At 39.5% G+C, this 19,483-nt stretch overlaps 1 protein-coding gene and 1 long non-coding RNA gene across 3 annotated transcripts in view; one reads left to right on the top strand and one right to left on the bottom strand.

Moving 5' to 3' along the window:
* LOC109867384 (A disintegrin and metalloproteinase with thrombospondin motifs 20) overlaps positions 1-19,483 on the top strand; it is a 150,022-nt gene that overhangs the window by 108,261 nt on the left and 22,278 nt on the right. The gene's annotated exons all lie outside the window — the stretch shown is intronic.
* Positions 4,911-16,226, bottom strand: LOC109867385 (uncharacterized). Its single transcript, XR_004204831.1, has 2 exons — positions 16,133-16,226; positions 4,911-5,683 (listed from the first exon to the last, which is right to left on the bottom strand). It is a non-coding gene; the product is annotated as an uncharacterized LOC109867385 (long non-coding RNA).

The raw sequence follows: 19,483 nt of genomic DNA on the forward strand, positions 1-19,483 counted from the left end.
AAGTACACAAGTGTATATTTGTGTATAAGAGTTTTTAATATTATTACTTTATCAAACGGCAACAAATGACTGTTACTGTGTTTTGTGTGTGTCTTTGTACAGTGTGATTTTATTTTTAGTGGCTAGGTTTCATAACTGAATATGATATTTCATATTTCTACTGGTGCTTTTCGGTCTGATCCTTTAAGTCTCTTGAACAATGACAGTTTGTACAGAGGAACATATTTTAAAAACAACAGTATGTTTTGTTAGTATTTTTTACGTTATGAAAATAGTTTTTTTTAAAGACTCATAAATTAAGGATGAAATGCAGTTTTCAAAAGTGTCATGTCTCTTAGAATGTTATATTGAAGATGTTTTCACAGTTCTACCATCCCTGTGTAATCCTCGTGCGGTTAACATTTTTACTCATTAACGGCCAATGAATTATAAATCACAAAATGTAAAAACAGTAACTATAGGACACTATAGATCGAGATATAACCATTTATTTTAGGATTACATTTGAATTGGCAGATGTTTTGAAATGCTTAGACAAATACTGTTACTGAAATAGGAAGAAAGCTATAATGCCCGTGCAAGGCAAATATCAGGTGCGTTAAGTAATACTAGTACTGTAGCTACAACGGCTAGGCGCTCACCTTCTCCACTTCAGGGATCGCAAAACGGAACATCGTACAGGGATCACTGGTTCGGCAAAACCCTCAACATCACCTCAGAATATACTCTCACCCTCACCAGTACGTACACGTGTTGTACATTTCCTGTCTTCTCGTAAGTGTGTTAATTGGTCATAGTGGCACAAACGATTTGAACGTTTGCCTTGTATGGTGAGCACGTTGTCTCTACTGTAAAACTACACTAAAGTAAAGGAGAATTGTACATCAAAATGCTGTTTACAGTTGGGTTTCTATAGAAACACCAGTCGGCCATTTTGATGTCAGAGAATTTGACATTTTTTCTTTACCTGTGATTAGTTGACTGTAGGGGCTCTTAACAGACTGACATAACAGTAGGTTGGCCAATATGTTCAGAACGAGTCACTTTAAAAATGGTTTTATTGTAGAACTTATTCACAGGTCATATAGCTGATATATTTATCTAGTTTACAGTGCATTTGGAAAGTATTCTGCCCCCTTTGCTTTTTCTACATTTTGTTACGTTACAGCCTTAAATGGATTAAATGGATTTTTTTACTCAGTCATTATGGGATATTGTGTGTAGATTGCTAAAGAAAATATATATAATTTCATACATTTTAGAATAAGGATGTAATGTAACAAAATGTGGAAAGAGGGAAGGGTGTGAATACTTCCCAAAGGCCCTGTATGTTAATGCAGTAGGAAGATGAATGCAGTCTATTATGGTGCACAAACATCAAACTATGCAATCCAGTTTTTAAAGCTCTACAATTTCATTGTAGATGAACTTCCTGTAGATGTGGCTTTCATCTTAATTCAAGTCTGATGGCTCAAAAGGTACAACTAACTGAATTGGCATCTGCAAATCTCGAACCAACTGAAGCACACAAATACCTCTCTCATGATATTGTAGTCATTTGTTGCTGTTTCACTTTTTCTGGGGCCAGTTTTTATATGTCTGAAGGATCTTTCAAATGAAACGTATTTATTTGTTTACAATAGTTTATTTATTGTTGCAGCTTTTAATGTTTTATTTGTTTCAGTTTAGATGTATGTAACACTTGGGTTGAACTATCTGTCATAACCTTCGTAGTGCTGTCGTGTGCTGTCAAAACAATTCATGGCCAACTACTACATCTTGCTTGATGGCTAGCCAGCCAGTCGTCATGTATTATATTTGATGTCCTACGACCACAGGAGGCTGCTGAGGGGAGGACGGCTCATAATAATGGCCAGAACGGAGCAAATGGAATGGCATCAAACACATGTAAAACCACGTGTTTGATGTATTTGATACCATTCCACTGATTCTGCTCCAGTCATTACAATGAGCCCGTCCTCCCTAACTAAGGTGCCGCCAACCTCCTGTGCCTACGACAGTATAAAAAAAGACTAAGTGAAACACGATTTCACAAGGTGTCATGTGTGATAGCAAGGTGAAGTCTTTCTGACACATAGTTCATTTGAAGTGTTACCAAAATGGCTCTGTGTTTGTGTTGACCGTAAGCTGTCCTGTGAGGTCCACTCTGGGCTCTCTTGTCCTCTTCCTCCTTCCGTCCCAAGACATTCGCTCCATCCAAGACTCCTACTCCGCCTCGCCAGCCCAGTCGCCACCTCGCGGCTCCCAACTTTTTTACCCAAGGTGCTTAGTGGGGGCAACAGTGCTTTGCTTCTTCTTTTTTTTGTGTGTTCAAATGTTATTCATCTTTTTCTATTTATTTCATTCACATGCGAAAATACATATAAACATGTTGAAATAGCATTTCCAACTGTAAAGAATATTAAAGAAACATAACGGTTGTGACATTTGTGTTGTTTTTCCATGTAGTATCATGCTGTGATACTTGGCAAGTGTTGCATTCTTTGTCAATAATAGTTGCTCCATAACTTAAAAGTCATATTGTTGAGCATGTACTTTCTATGCTCATCGTAGTATAGAAAATAGCATCATAGGTGCTCTGTGTGCTTATCTGATTTGAGTTTATACCAAATACGTTCTAAAAGATGTACTACACTCAGCAAAAAGTACTGAGACCTAAAGGCCTACATCTGAAGCAAGCTGAACCCCTGCCCAAAAGTTGTACACAGGCTAACTTCAGACACAAACTTAAAGATAACTGTTTCGGTTTAATTATATCCCTATGGCAATTCATACACAATATATAATGCAATATTTCTTGATAGAAAGGAATTAATCAATGTCAATCATGTCCTTTTTAAAAATATATAAAATCCATTGCCTGACCACCTGATGTCTCTGTACACCTCATCAAGATCCAACAATCTGAGCTTTTCTGAATAGCATAAACGGCATATATTAAAACCCACACTAAATAATATTGGTCCATTAGTTGCATGTGTGGTAATCCTTACATGCATATGACTGACGCGCTGCAGACAACTACCCAAATGTCTATATCTGATTGGAACTAAGCCTATTCAATCTCTTTACATAAACATATTACCATAAACACTTCAAACACTTACATAGATTCAGTCCTCAAAAATGGTTGTTCCATATTCATAGCAATGGTCGCTGTCTGCTTAGAAGTATATTGTGGTATCATTGGGATCAATATCATCTAGCCGGTCATAAACTAAACTGCTTAGCCTAACTGCTCGTGAATACATACTGTACAGTATTCCTGTCTGTTTGTATGCCTCCTTGAGGTTATAGAACTGTACTGTTCACCGTAAGCCTATAGCGATGGCTCGGTTGATAGTAGTTCAGTTTGTGGTCCTTGGTATTTGACCAACTATTGACCTCACTCCCCTTGAGCAGTCTTATCTAATGATCAGAAATGCTAGCCATCTTTTTGGGACATGCTTGTTATAAATATGGTCTGTACAATTTCTACCTGTAATTCTTTGGGGTTATTTCCACCCCTGTCACATAGTGTAAAACAGACTGCAGGCTTTATTCATATCGTTATTATATATTTTTGTACATAATTCTATTTAGCAAACACTCAAGAGAAGACATCTTGACTCCAAATCAAACTTTGGCACAGGCTGGCACATCTGTTTACAATTGTAATAATAGGGCTCTCACCGTAATGCCTTTGGCTGGAGACCAACCGAGTATTCAATTGGTATAAATCGATGTTGGCAAGCTTGTTATATTTGAAGAGGTCCCAAATTGAAACCTGAAAAAAGTGTTTATAGAATATTGTTGATGGATTAATTAATGTGTGCCTTCTGTTGTATGTTAGCATGCTTGCACATATAGAGGAGGGTATTTGAACAGGACAAATGAAAGAAGCAGAGCCAATACCTCAGCTAATGCCATGATGTTTTTACCTTTTTATACTGGCCTCTAATAGCCATGTATCTATAATCAACTTTTAGCTTATACAAATGACATTTTTTAGTGTGTACAAATGCTATCCCCCATCCCAAATTCTAAGCAGTATGCTAAGCTATGCAATAGTAACTTAGACCATTTTTCATACAAAATAACCCATACAGCGACAGGGAAGTCAGTGTATGAGCGTAAACATGAACCTGAAACCCTGAGGTAATTATTTGACTAAACGGTTCAGTGACAGAGTGAATCACGCATAACATTTACATAAGATGAATTTAAACAAGATGAAAGTTTAGATTCCTTTTTTGTGAAATGTCGTGTTGAAAGAAAGTCCTGTATCAAGTGGTGTCCTGTTGAGACGCCACGTTTATTAGAGCCTTATGGTCTGTCTGGTGAGCGAGAGGAAATAGCATGGCGTTGGAGCTTTCGTATTTCCTGAAATACTTATTGTGGTTGGCATAATTGAACCTTACCTTACTTTGAGGGGTGGCCCTTCACTTTTTTATTTTATTTTTTAAATTGATTTGTATTTATCCTTTGTTTATACAGGTTTTTCTCATTGAGATAAAAATCTATTTTTCAAGAGAGACCTGATCAGTGATCTCAAATAATGTTGTACTTTATTAAGCTATGGTAACAACATGTGTTTTCGCAGTGATTAGCGTTTTCAATCATTGAGACAGTATTCGGTAACAAACAGTCATGAATGAGTTAGATGCTGGACTACAGATGGCTCCATATGGAATTCCTGTAGTCTTTGTGGCTATGTATATACAGTATGTTGCCATGCTTCACAAAGGGGTTTGTTTTCTCAAGTGGCAGTTGTATGGGTTAAACCTCGTCATGGACTTACCTGGCGAGATAATTAGGGTGTCTCGTGGCATTCTTCAGTCAGGGTTTATCCAATTTAACAATCAAGTCATGTAAGCATTAACTGATACCGAAGAGAATGACTCACCAAAGACTGAAAATCATAGACATTTATTGCACAGATTTTGGTGGTCAAACAGTTTATGAGCAGTAAAGTTCCACACAAAACAGATTAGCAACAATGTAAACATTTTAAGTAATCATTGTTTTAAAAACTGTTTGCAAAAAAATGTGTGTGAAGCAACATTAACCAACAATAATGCAGTGTGTGATGAATTGGCAAACATTTGAGTAATTTATGCCTATTTTGTTGCTAATGAAAACCATTTCCTGCTGTGAGTGAGGGTTCCCAAGGAGAGCAATCTAGGTTGGAGAGATCGCATTGGTTCAAATGAAATCCACATGCACAACATAGACATACTTGACTTTGGCCTGAGGCCACTAGCAGACAAATTCCCCAAACCTGTCACCCTGGGGTCAGATGGTCATGACATCATTGAGCTTGTGTTTCCTGATCCAGCCCATATGCCAGTCTAGCAACTGAAACTAGCTAGGACCTGGAGACTCCGAGGTTCCCTCGGCCCCAGTTCTTCAAGCATGGTTCTTGTCATAGCTTAGGTTTGAAACCAGAGCAGGCGGCTAATGTTACATTTGGGCCCTTTGGGGATTGTTTATTTGATGTTAAATAAAACCAAATGATGCAATTCATTAGTTGTATTGGTCAATAGTTGATTGCTGTATCTTGTAGATTTTGGCTTGCCAGGAGGCTGAAACCTTTGGAGACATCAAACCAGATGCTGCTTTCAGATGTTTTCTGAGGCAACATCTTTGGACATGAGTAGAGCTTTGACAGCAGCAGTAAAGTCTGTATCAGAAGGCCAAAGAGTTGGGAAAACATGGAGAATAACATATATATTGAAAGAAGAGAAATGGAGAGAGAAAAAAAAAAGTTTCTCCATTATTCAATTTCCTGTCTGTTTCAAATCAAAGTAATGTGATTTTGGCGTGGGATTTCATTCCAAAACAACTGTAATAATAGCATGATGCTCTTCGCCAACATTTATGTGTCTAAGCTTTTCTTTCTTCCAATTTATTGCAATTTAGAGAGCAATTAAATTATGCTGCCAGGCCTCAATAGAAACAAATTACCAACAAAAGACACGTCTTGCATACAAAGATTGATTTGTTTTTATCCCAGACTGACTAGCAAAACAAGCATATCTTGACATGTTTGACTGAAAGAGAAATAGACACAATATTCATATGTTACATATGGAGAATAAATATTGAACATCAATGGTGGAGAAAGTATTTTATGTAAACCAGTGACCCTACTTTCTTTATGGACATCTGCCATTGAGCACGGTCGACGTCATAAAGTCGTGATATATAGTCGGCTCTACTGTATGTGGCCTAGTCCTCTGAATTCACTCGTATAGACATAACCGCTAATGCAGTCTCAGTGAGGGAGGGTGATGACATAAAATGGCCCAAACCTTTGAGAGCAGGAGTTTCCTCACAACCACAAAGAATCTCTGGATACAGAGCAGAGAAAGGGGAGAAAGAGCAAGAGAGCGGAAGGGACTAGTTTAGGCAGATATTTGTTTCGCTGGTGTTTCAGCTGAGGATGAAATCAGGGGGATAAAATGAGAGATGTAGGGTAAAGATCTGGAAGCGTTTAACCCAGGCTTTCCCTGGCTCTTCTAATGATCGGGAACAGGTCCCCTCTGAAGAGCGTCTGCTTTTTCTCAACTAGCATTGCAACACATCTGAGAGAAGGTCGCTAAAAGCTTATGGGGTGGTGAATCCTCTCTGAAATTGGACTTAAATGCATGTTCCTCTCACCTCGTCTTTCCCGGAGACGTGATGGGATGATTCAAGTTGGGGTCTGTTGGCGGCTATCAGGTTGATGTACTGTACCTTGGGAGTTGGACTGTATTAAACTCACTCTTCTTTTTTTTTCTTTCAAACTTGGTTTAGTGGGAAAGAGTTTGATGGATGAAGTGTCCTAGAAGAGCATGGTAACCTACTCAAAGTAACAGATCTCCCTTGAAAGTAGGGCTTATCACGTTTCACCTCACATCTTACCATAGGCACTCGACACCTCTGCTTTCTGATGTGGACTCAGTGTATTACCCTTTATACAATAGACGTCAGTGTATTACCCTTTATACAATAGACGTCAGTGTATTACCCTTTATACAATAGACGTCAGTGTATTACCCTTTATACAATAGACGTCAGTGTATTACCCTTTATATGAAGTTCACATTGCGCAACGTTCAGTTCTCCTCCCATATCGTCCTACAGCGTCGTATTCGCCCGAGTAAATTGCAAGCCCATTTCAAAGGCTCTAGGTTCTTAAAAATATACAGTGCTGAAGTCTGTGAGGCAGTCATTGGTGGGCAAATATTATATCTGATGTGTTCCAAACACAGGATTAATAGTTTTCTTTTGACTTTGTAGTCACTGCTATTATGAAAAAAACATATATTTTACTGTTGAGGACACATAGTCATTCTTCAGGTTAAAAAACACTTTTTGAGTCCGCTGAGCCCAGCTGCAGACTGAACTTTGTTGCACATCTTCAAAGACTGCTGTAGTGGGGGTAGATGGAATCAAAGGGAGATAGCATAGCAGGCTTGGTAAACACACCAGCGACACACAACAACATCACTCCCATAACGCCCCCATAAAAGCTAGCGGTGTAAACAGAGTGTTCATCTTAGAGGAATGTGTTAATGAGACACACAAAGACCAGGTGTTGACGTTCAACCACCTCTAAAGTACAAAGACCTCTAACAACAATGGGATCGTCCCACGATGAACATGCAACACTTTCACATTTTTCTTGTCTATTTGAGAGAGGGAAATGTCACCCTTTGACTGAAAACTGGACTGTAGCTTTTTGGTTGAAACGCAAGGTAAACGTCGTTGTTTTTTTGCGGTTTAATTCCATTATCAGGACCAGGACGAACCAGGCCAAAAAAGAATGCGAGCTTGGCTGTGAAAGCGCTCCTTCACTTTGACTTGCGAGCTCGTCTCTACAATAAATTAGGCTAGAGTTTGGGGTTTTGACAGACCCAAAGTAAACCGGTGTTGAGTAAGAATAATTGGCTGGATGGAATTTGGAAGGATAGAATTTGCCAGAAATAGGGACCCTTGGAGATCCTGCGCTAAAATTAAAATTTAGAACCTCACGCCTGTTCTGTCTTTTTAGTGTGGCTGTCAGAAATCAGGTTCACTCCCATAGCCTGGTATAACTTTACGAGACAGCAGTGGTTTGCTCAATTGAGCACCAATGGATTTTTTCTGGAATGGAACATGGAAATGGAAATTGGTTCCAGGTGAATGTTTGGACCGGCTGAAAAACTGGTCGTTTTTTGTCATTCCAAAAGTTGACTTATGGTTGCTCAGTTTCTGTCCCGAGTGGTGTTGACTTAAAAAGGGAATTGTGTTGGGAAAACTAAATATGCCCTCTTTTTGGGTTGTTTATTTGAGTTTCTGACCATGGCAGAGGCACAGTGTGGCAACATCGGAAGATTACGCATTTGATTTTAGTTGACTATTTTACTTTTCCATCACAAGCAGCCTGAATCTCCTGTAGTGGACATTTTGTTAACTTTGTTAACACAGAGCTAGACTTGTTTAGACATTGTAATATTCTTTTCAATCATCATTAGCCTGACAGTGAACTCCATGGTGATCCCAACATGACTGTAGGTGGGTCATACCACACAATTAACTTGGTATCATGGTGAAAAAAGTTGTATTTCTCCTCATTTTAACATTCTGAAGAGCACATGGTCAACTTAATAGAAACATGTTTTCCTATCCCAAGAACTTAAATAAGAAAACTAACTAGTAAGTACCTATTAGGTCTCGGCAGTAAACCGCATTTTACTATATACCTGATTGGATTTGTACTTTTCCCTATCTAATGTTTTTTTCAATGCTTGGTTTGTTGGCCTCCCGAGTGGCGCATCATTCTAAGGCACTGCAGTGCTTGAGGCATCACTACAGACCCGGGTTCGATCCCAGGCTGTCTTGCAGCTGGCCGCTGCTAGGAGACCCATGCGGCGGCTCACAATTGGCCCACCGTCGTCCAAGTTAGGGGAGGGTTTGCCTGGCTGGAATGTCCTTGTCCCATAGCACTCTAGCGATCCCTTGTGGAGGGCCGGGCACATGCACGCTAACTTCGGGTCGGTAGTTGTACGGTGTTTCCTCCGACACATTGGTGCTGCTGGCGACCAGTGTGCCAAGAAACAGTGTGACTTGGCAAGGTCATGTCTCGGAAGACGCATGGCTCTCGACCTTCGCCTCTCCCGAGTCCGTACGGGAGTTGCAGCGATGGAACAAGACTATAACTACCAAAGGGGTCAAAAATAAAAAATAAAATGTTAAAAAGATAATGTTTGGTTTGTTAAATGTAGTGATGAAAAATTATGGCAATCTTCCGTTCTTACCGCCAGTAAGAGACTGCTAACAGGTAAGAACTGCTCATTTCTAGCAACAGATTCGGATGCGCATGTACTTGTGTGCGACAGGTAGTGCCTGTGAGGCAGCGTTGGGGCCGTATATATGCCATGAATCTTGCCTGTGAGGCAGTGCAGGAGCCAAAAGCGCCTTAGTCGACGCACCGCCCCTTGTGGCAAAAGTAAGAACTGCCATTGAATCCATTCAAAATACATGATCATAAAGGATAATAATTGTTCTGATAAAGGAAAATGTACCTTTTCACAAAATAGGGCGTTTTGAAATTATAGCAAATGAGTAAAGAAAATGCAGAAATGTATGCAAATGCTTTAAATAATGCTTGAAGTTTGATTGATAAAACAATCAGAAGAGAGAAAGACCCATTAAAACCATTTAGAAGGTAATTGTTAGCAACCTAGGGTCATGCGCTACCCATGAAGCATATAAATAACTTGTATTATTCAAAAACATAAAATACTGTCATACCGTCAAAAATAAGAAAATATTGTGATATGATATTTTGGCCATGTCGCCCAACAAATAGTGCCTATTAAGTGCAAAATAAAGTACAAGGGTTAACCGTAACAGTCAAAAGTTTTTACACACCTACTCATTCAAGGGTTTTTCTTTTCTTTTTTATTATTTTCTACAAAATTGTCTGTAGAATAATACTGAAGAAATCAACACTATAAAAGAACACATATGGAATCATGTAGTAACCCAAAAAGCATTAAACAAATCAAAATATATTTTAGATGTTAGATTCTTCAAAGTAGCTACATTTTTCCTTTGACAGATTTGCACACTCTTGGCATTCTCCACCAGCTTCAGCTTGAATGCTTTTCCAAACATTTTGAAGGAGTTCCCACATATACTGAGCACTTGTTGGCTGTTTTTCCTTCACTCTGCGGTTCAACTCATCCCAAACCATCTCAATTGGGTTGAGTTTGGGTGATTGTGGAGGCCAGGTCATCTGATACAGCACTCCATCACTCTCCTTCTTGGTAAAATAGTCCTTACACAGCCTGGAGGTGTGTTGGGTCATTGTCCTGTTGAAAAACATGTGATATTCCCACTAAGCGCAAACCAGATGGGATGGTGTATCGCTGCAGAATGCTGTGGTAGCCATGGTGGTTAAGTGTGCCTTGAATTCTAAATAAATCAGACAGTGTCACCAGCAAAGCAACCCACACCATCACACCTCCTCTATGCTTCACAGTGGGAACCACACATGCAGATAGGTGACGGATGATCTCCACGTCTCACAAAGACATGGCTGTTGGAACCAAAAATCTCAAATTTGGACTCAAAGGACAGATTTCCACCGGTCTAATGTCCATTGCTTGTGTTTCTTGGCCCAAACAAGTCTCTTCTTCTTATTGAAGTCCTTTAGTAGTGGTTTCTTTGGAGTAATTCTACCATGAAGGCCTGATTCACAGTCTCCTCTGAATAGTTGATGTTGAGATGTGTCTGTTACTTAAACTCTGAAGCATTTATTTGGGTTGCAATCTGAGGTGCAGTTAACTCTAATGAACTTATCCTCTGTAGCAGAGGTAACTCTGGGTCTTCCTTTCCTGTGTCGGTCCTCATGAGAGCCAGTTTCATCATAGCACTTGATGGCGACTGCATTTGAAGAAACTTTCAAAGTTCTTACAATTTTCAGGATTGACTGTCCTTCATGTCTTAAAGTAATGATGGACTGTCATTTCTCTTATTTGAGCTGTTCTTACCATAATATGGACTTGGTCTTTTATCAAATAGGGCTATCTTCTGTATAACACCCCTACGTTGTCACAACACAACTGATTGGCTCAAACACATTAAGAAGGAAAGAAATTCCACAAATTAACTTTGGAGGGAAAAAAAGGAATAGTTTCACTATATTAAAACGAGAGTTCAGTTCACGTAACAGGGTTGACCTTAAAATGAGAGACAGTTTTTCCCCCCCTTACAATTAATCATTAATGACATGAAATCAATTATAATGTTCAGAAATGGCATTGTCAAAGCAACAAATTAACTAGGGCTTTACAAATCTGCATAAAGGTCACAGGGTGCACCGAGGGACAGCAAGTCTTTGTTCATATACAAAATAATATTTATTGAATTCTCCATGTGGTCTATATTGAAGGGTACTTAATTTAATATACCATGCTTTTAAAATTCAATATTGGTGTACAATTCCTACTAATAATATCAAAGGAAAGCAAAAGGGATTTTTTTTTGTAGAAGGACCCTAATAGAAAAGTCCCTATTTTGACTTTTTTGGTACCTAAATATACAGTGGGGAAAAAAACCGTTTTTAGTCAGCCACCAATTGTGCAAGTTCTCCCACTTGTAGGATTTTTTATGAATTTATTTGCACATTTTGGTGGAAAATAAGTATTTGGTCAATAACAAACAAGCAAGATTTCTGGCTCTCATAGACCTGTAACTTCTTCTTTAAGAGACTCCTCTGTCCTCCACTCGTTACCTGTATTAATGGCACCTGTTTGAACTTGTTATCAGTATAAAAGACACCTGTCCACAACCTCAAACAGTCACACTCCAAACTCCACTATGGCCAAGACCAAAGAGCTGTCAAAGGACACCAGAAACAAAATTGTAGACCTGCACCAGACTGGGAAGACTGAATCTGCAATATGTAAGCAGCTTGGTTTGAAGAAATCAACTGTGGGAGCAATTATTAGGAAATGGAAGACATACAAGACCACTGATAATCTTCCTCGATCTGGGGCTCCACGCAAGATCTCACCCCGTGGGGTCAAAATGATCACAAGAACAAAATCCCAGAACCACACGGGGGGACCTAGTGAATGACCTGCAGAGAGCTGGGACCAAAGTAACAAAGCCTACCATCAGTAACACACTACGCTGCCAGGGACTCAAATCCTGCATTGCCAGACGTGTCCCCCTGCTTAAGCCAGTACATGTCCAGGCCCGTCTGAAGTTTGCTAGAGAGAATTTGGATGATCCAGAAGAAGATTGGGAGAATGTCATATGGTCAGATGAAACCAGATGAAACCAACTCGTCGTGTTTGGAGGACAAAAAATGCTGAGTTGCATCCAAAGAACACCATACCCACTGTGAAGCATGGGGTTGGAAACATCATGCTTTGGGGCTGTTTTTCTGCAAAGGGACCAGGACGACTGATCCGTGTAAAGGAAAGAATGAATGGTGCCATGTATCGTGAGATTTTCAGTGAAAACCTCCTTCCATCAGCAAGGGCATTGAAGATGAAACGTGGCTGGGTCTTTCAGCATGACAATGATCCCAAACACACCACCCGGGCAACGAAGGAGTGGCTTCTTTAGAAGCATTTCAAGGTCTTGGAGTGGCTTAGCCAGTCTCCAGATCTCAACCCCATAGAACATCTTTGGAGGGAGTTGAATGTCCGTGTTGCCCAGCAACAGCCCCAAAACATCACTGCTCTAGAGGAGATCTGCATGGAAGAATGGGCCAAAATACCAGTAACAGTGTGTGAAAACATTGTGAAGACTTACAGAAAACTTTTGACCTCTGTCATTGCCAACAAAGGGTATATAACAAAGTATTGAAAAACTTTTGTTATTGACCAAATACTTATTTTCCACCATAATTTGCAAATAAATTCATAAAAAATCCTACAATGTGATTTTCTGGATTTTTTTCCCTCATTTTGTCTGTCATAGTTGAAGTGTACCTATGATGAAAATTACAGGCCTCATCTTTTTAAGTGGGAGAACTTGCACAATTGGTGGCTGACTAAATACTTTTTTGACCCACTGTACTTATGTCATTGGTTTGTACCAACTGTTTTGTGAAGGAATCCTATTTGTGAGTTTATACCAGTTAATTTGAATAAATATAACTTACTTACTCATGTAGTAATTATCTAAGGATTTCTGGATGCAAGATTTGGACCGCATTGACCAGGGTTGGATTGGACTGTATTTGTGTTGGTTAGTGTTTCTTCCTATGCATGGAGATGATCAGGCCTGTGTGTGGCTATGTTGGCCATGAGGATGAAAGATCTATGACTCTAACATTCCTCCGCACCACAACGCTCTGCCCTTACCAGCTGTTCCCACGTCGACAACATGTGTGGTTTTGACTTCTGTCTTTGAAACTTCCCTGCAAAACAGGACCTTGAACAGTAAAAGCAGCCTGCGATAGCTCACTGGCGTATGCCTTACCCTCTGAGCTCCGCAAACATCTTCTTTTCCCCACAGTGACACTGACAAAGCTGTAATGAGATCATAGTAATACTATCTCTTAGTGTATTTGTTCACTGATATTTCTTGGCCCTGAGGAAATGTGTACATATTGCATTGTTAGGAAGATCATAAACCTTGATTATCTTCAATAAGGCTGAGATGACCATCTTTTTCAAGAAGTTGTTGCCAATTACTATAAAGAGTATTTGGGTATCTGTTTGCCAGAACAGATTGTAATATTCTGGACAATCTTCACACAATCGTGAGTTTGTTCTTCGTTCAGGTCAGCTCTGATCCCCTTTTGAAGAGACAGTGTACTGTCACTATGGTTATCATGTGCTTGGTATTACCATTCCAGTTGCACTGCGAGCACAATGTGATAGGAATTCAGCCTTGGTACTCACATGTTCTAAGAGATGGTATTTGTTAGAACTCGGGAATAATAGGATAAATACTAGGGGGAAAGGTCTGCTCCCACACTACAGGTGCTATTAACCCACGTTAAGTCCACCTCTACTAAACATTACACTAGTGGTCTTCAAAATCCACCTGTGAAGTTGAAGACTTCAGTACCAGTAATCTGATCCAGTGTCTGTTCCAATATTACAGATTTTTTTATTACATTATTTCCTTTTCTATGTACTCTTTCAATCTTTATATTTTGTACCACAATTTGAACACAATTGATTGAATTGCAGTAAATAGGTACAGTTGAAATCGGAAGTTTACATGCACTTTGGTTGGATTCATTAAAACTTGTTTTTCAACCACTCAACCACACATTTCTTGTTAACAAACTATAGTTTTGGCAAGTCGGTTAGGACATCTACGTTGTGCATGACACACTTAATTTTTCCAACAATTGTTTATAGACAGATTATTTCACTTATAATTCACTGTATCACAATTCCAGTGGATCAGAAGTTTACATACACTAAGTTGACTCTGCCTTCTAAACAGCTTGGAAAATTCCAGAAAATGTCATGGCTTTAGAAGCTTCTGATAGGCTAATTGACATCATTTGAGTCATGGGAGGTGTACCTGTATTTCAAGGCCTACCTTCAAACTCAGTGCTTCTTTGCTTGACATCATGGAAAAATCTAAAGAAATCAGCCAAGACCTCAGAAAAAAAATTGTAGACCTCCACAAGTCTAGTTCATCCTTGGGAGCAATTTCCAAATGCCTGAAGGTGGCACGTTCATTTTTACAAACAATAGTACGCAAGTATAAACACCATGGGACCACGCAGCCGTCATACCGCTCAGGAAGGAGACGCGTTCTGTCTCCTGGAGAAAGGACATTGTGAAGATGCTGGAGGAAACAGGTACAAAACAGGTATCTATATCCACAGTAAAACGGGCCCAATATCGACATAACCTGAAGGCCACTTAGCATGGAAGAAGCCACTGCTCCAAAACCGCCATAAAAAAGCCAGACTACGGTTTGCAACTGCACATGGGGACGAAGATCGTACTTTTTGGAGAAATGTCCTCTGGTCTGATGAAACAAAAATAGAACTCTTTGGCCATAATGATCTTCGTTATGTTTGGAGGAAAAGGGGGAGGCTTGCAAGCCGAAGAACACCATCCCAACCGTGAAGCACGGGGGTGGCAGCATCATGTTGTGGGGGTGCTTGCTGCAGGAGGGACTGGTGCACTTCACAAATAGATGGCATATTGAGGAGGGAAAAGTCTGTGGATATATTGAAGCAACATCTCAAGACATCAGTCAGGAAGTTAAAGCTTGGTCGCAAATGGGTCTTCCAAGTGGACAATGACCCCAAGCAGCCTTCCAAAGTTGTGGCAAAATGGCTTAAGGACAACAAAGGCAAGGTATTGGAGTGGCCATCACAAAGCCCTGACTTCAATCCTATATTTGTTGGCAGAACTGAAAAGGCGTGTGCGATCAAGGAGGCCTACAAACCTGACTCAGTTACACCAGCTCTGTCAGGAGGAATGGGCCAAAATTCACCCAACTTATTGTGGGAAGCTCGTGGAAGGCTACCCGAAACGTTTGACCCAAGTTAAACTATTTAAAGGCAATGCTACCAAATACTAATTGAGTGTATGTAAACTTCTGACCCACTGGGAATGTGATGAAAGAAATAAAAGTTGAAATAAATCATTTTCTCTACGATTATTCTGACATTTCACAATCTTAAAATAATGTGCCGATCCTAACTGACCTAAGACAGGGAATGTTTACTAGGATTAAATGTCAGGAATTGTGAAAAACTGAGTTTAAATGTATTTGGCTAAATTGTATGTAAACTTCCAACTTCAACTGTACATCCCTATACTGGTTTTAAGTCAGAGTGGACATCATGAAATATAAATAAACCATTTATAAATGCCACACCCTTAGTCCACAACCTAAGTCATTTATTTTGCACATCGAGCCAAATGAATGGAAAACAGATACTTACGAACATTTGGGAAATTGTACGGTGCCTTTTGAGGTTTGAAAACATCTGACAAGCTTTTTGAGGTGAACTACTAATTTAAAGTTAGTTGTTCTGTAGGGACTTCTCTGTTCTTTTTGTTAAAGTTGCATATGCTGTGGCATAGTGGTATAGGCTGAACAACAGATAATGGTCTCATAGGTTACCCAATAGCGTGGTCTCTCAATGCCATTGGCTTACCTGTCCTCTGGGATGGAATGGGTGGGGGCATCCCGCGACTGCTGCCTGCCAATCCTAGACAAAGACATGCTCTTATCAATACCATAGAAAAATGTAAAAGATAACCTGTCCATATATTTGATGCGGGTTACATTTCAATATAGTCTACCATAGTCCATTAAAGTAACATTTGTGATAATAGTTTTTTTGAAGAAAGGCAGCTCTGTCTATTTAACTTCAAGGGCTACATGCTGTTTTCTAGTATATTCTTTATGCCACACAGAATAAACATGAAATAGCTGGATTTGGTTTGGTTTGGCAATCGATTAAGTCAACTGTTCAAGAACCCTTAAACACTGGAAAAGCAGGAAAGCAGTGGAAAGAAGCAGAACAAGCACAAGCAGCTTAGCTGTTAGCTGTTAGCTGTTATCACAATGCAGTACATGGTTAAACATCGCCTGTCTTTCTGCCTAATACATCTCCCGTTCTGGTTGAAAAACGTTGTTAAACAAAACCACAGCTATGTTACTGTGGTAGCTTTCAGGCAACAATCCCATTCTGTCTACTATAGTAATCCATATTATTTCCAGATGAATGTCACTGGCTGATACTAGAATTAACCCACCCAATCATGTGAAACGAATTGCTGTTACAACTTGGGAGGGCAAGTCTGTCTTGAGAGAAAGTCATTTTTTCGTTTTCATAATGATAATATATACAACCAGTAGCAGGAACGTTTTCATAATGATAATATATACAACCTGTAGCAGGAACGTTTTCATAATGATAATATATACAACCTGTAGCAGGAACGTTTTCATAATGATAATATATACAACCTGTGGCAGGAACGTTTTCATAATGATAATATATACAACCTGTGGCAGGAACGTTTTCATAATGATAATATATACAACCTGTAGCAGGAACGTTTTCATAATGATAATATATACAACCTGTAGCAGGAACGTTTTCATAATGATAATATATACAACCTGTAGCAGGAACGTTTTCATAATGATAATATATACAACCTGTAGCAGGAACGTTTTCATAATGATAATATATACAACCTGTAGCAGGAACGTTTTCATAATGATAATATATACAACCTGTAGCAGGAACGTTTTCATAATGATAATATATACAACCTGTAGCAGGAACGTTTTCATAATGATAATATATACAACCTGTAGCAGGAACGTTTTCATAATGATAATATATACAACCTGTAGCAGGAACGTTTTCATAATGATAATATATACAACCTGTAGCAGGAACGTTTTCATAATGATAATATATACAACCTGTGGCAGGAACGTTTTCATAATGATAATATATACAACCTGTAGCAGGAACGTTTTCATAATGATAATATATACAACCTGTAGCAGGAACGTTTTCATAATGATAATATATACAACCTGTGGCAGGAACGTTTTCATAATGATAATATATACAACCTGTAGCAGGAACGTTTTCATAATGATAATATATACAACCTGTAGCAGGAACGTTTTCATAATGATAATATATACAACCTGTAGCAGGAACGTTTTCATAATGATAATATATACAACCTGTAGCAGGAACGTTTTCATAATGATAATATATACAACCTGTGGCAGGAATGTTTTCATAATGATAATATATACAACCTGTAGCAGGAACGTTTTCATAATGATAATATATACAACCTGTGGCAGGAACGTTTTCATAATGATAATATATACAACCTGTAGCAGGAACGTTTTCATAATGATAATATATACAACCTGTGGCAGGAACGTTTTCATAATGATAATATATTCAACCTGTAGCAGGAACGTTTTCATAATGATAATATATACAACCTGTAGCAGGAACGTTTTCATAATGATAATATATACAACCTGTAGCAGGAACGTTTTCATAATGATAATATATACAACCTGTAGCAGGAACGTTTTCATAATGATAATATATACAACCTGTAGCAGGAACGTTTTCATAATGATAATATATTCAACCTGTAGCAGGAACGTTTATCCAAAGTGACTTACAGTACAGTAAATGCTTACATTTTAGTGGCTAAAGGTTTGTGTTCCATATTAATTTTCTGTGAATGTGACCTTGAGTCCCCCCCCCCACCCCATTAATTCTCTATTTTGTTAGAAATTCCCACACTGTAGTCGATACTGTAGTAACATTGCTCTTTGTTAAAAGTTGATAAAAGCAACAGTGATATCTGTAAAACACATTTTTACTCACATGCCATAATGAAGTAGCACCACTAGTAAAACAATGGATTTCAAACCATTGCATTTAGTCATCCGTGCTCAGTTACTATTCATGCATTACCAGCCTGTAAAACCTTCATCGGTCATATTCATTTGATTTACTCATTTTCAATCACATCTTTTGACCTTAGTATGTTAGTTAGCAGACCAGCAGCTATTCACAGATAAACCATTTGAGCAGTTGAGTGGAGAGTCGACTTACCTGAGACAGTGTTGAGTAGAGTGAGCCTGGCAGTGGAGTGCAGAGTGGAGGACACCGTCGGTCCCCTGGGTCCTTGCCCTCCTCCTGCTCTGCTCTCAGAGGTGAAGCTGTCCCCTGGGTCACACGCGCTGTGCCAGTTTCCTGCGCTCCTTGTGCGTTACCCGCCCTGATTAACTAATGGTTGACAGATGAGGCTGCCTGGCTGGGGAGAGGGAGGAGCACGCTGCCATATAGTGTCTTCTCCCCGCCGTTAAACAGGCAGGAGACACAGTTCAGCGGAGGAGCGCGGCCCTTATGGCTCTGCTTTGCTTTCTTCCTCCTGCTTTTTTTTCTTCTTCTCTTACAGCAGTAAGGAGGGGCTAACCCCCCCCCGCGCTCCCCCCGCCCATACATGTTTGCCTGTTTCTGTTTCTGCCTGAAGTGGAAGGAGTAGTGTTATCATCTCTGAGTGAGCGTGCAGCGGGTATGAGAGTCTGCCACGTTTAGGAGTAGCCAGTCAACGCGGGCAGCTTTGATGTCTCCTTGTCACCCGAGCTAAGCCCTGTGTTTAAAATACCTTGGTAATTACACTGTGTACGATGTGTGTGTGCGTGGTGTCGAGCACTGCCCGCACCACAGTAAAGAAGAGAAGAGAGCAAGAGATGCCTCCGTTTGAAGGGGTTACTGGGTACTAGAGTGTTGCGCAGACGTGTGTCTCTCTGAGTGCTAGAATGCTTCTCCTCTGTTAGTGAAAAAAAAACTCCTTCTCCAGATCCTACAGCTCCTGTTGTCCCCAAAAAAAAGGAACAGTTTTTCTTAGAACTCAGAACTCAAGTATGTCTACTTGTCTCAAATACATTTTCCTCAAATAGTTCCATCACAGCACAGTCAGTCCAATATAGTGTACTATAA

This window comes from Oncorhynchus kisutch, linkage group LG22, assembly GCF_002021735.2.
Source record: "Oncorhynchus kisutch isolate 150728-3 linkage group LG22, Okis_V2, whole genome shotgun sequence".
Lineage (NCBI taxonomy): Eukaryota > Metazoa > Chordata > Actinopteri > Salmoniformes > Salmonidae > Oncorhynchus > Oncorhynchus kisutch.